The following is a 306-nucleotide window of genomic DNA, read 5'->3' as shown; positions in this document are numbered from 1 at the left end:
GCAAAGGCATGCTTAATTATAACGAGTCTTAAATAACTGCTAATTATCACGTCGAAACGAGATAGAGGAAAGAGAGAGAAGTAACTGAAGAGGGGGGTGGGGGAGCGAAATAATTAAACCTGGATTTATTTTGGGCCAAGTTAATGAAGGGTGAATATTTAGGGAGATTTTGCCCGGCTTATCAAAAACGCTGATAAAGTAAACGGAGGTCGATTTGATCCCAAAACTGGCGATGCTGAAATAGACTAGCGATCCCGGCCAGGCAATCGCTAAACTTTCTTGTTGAGTCACAGCCTTACTTTTTAT

General features: G+C 41.5%; 1 protein-coding gene across 1 annotated transcript in view; it reads left to right on the top strand.

The window, feature by feature from the left end:
* The window catches only part of LOC119588203 (barH-like 1 homeobox protein), a gene marked incomplete at its 3' end in the record, with an annotated part of 38,363 nt that overhangs the window by 26,977 nt on the left and 11,080 nt on the right, over positions 1–306 (top strand). The window lies entirely within an intron of this gene.

This window comes from Penaeus monodon, chromosome 23, assembly GCF_015228065.2.
Source record: "Penaeus monodon isolate SGIC_2016 chromosome 23, NSTDA_Pmon_1, whole genome shotgun sequence".
In the NCBI taxonomy this organism is placed as follows: domain Eukaryota; kingdom Metazoa; phylum Arthropoda; class Malacostraca; order Decapoda; family Penaeidae; genus Penaeus; species Penaeus monodon.
The sequence above is the reverse complement of the archived record's forward strand: the minus strand, read 5'-3'. Positions and strand labels throughout refer to the sequence as shown.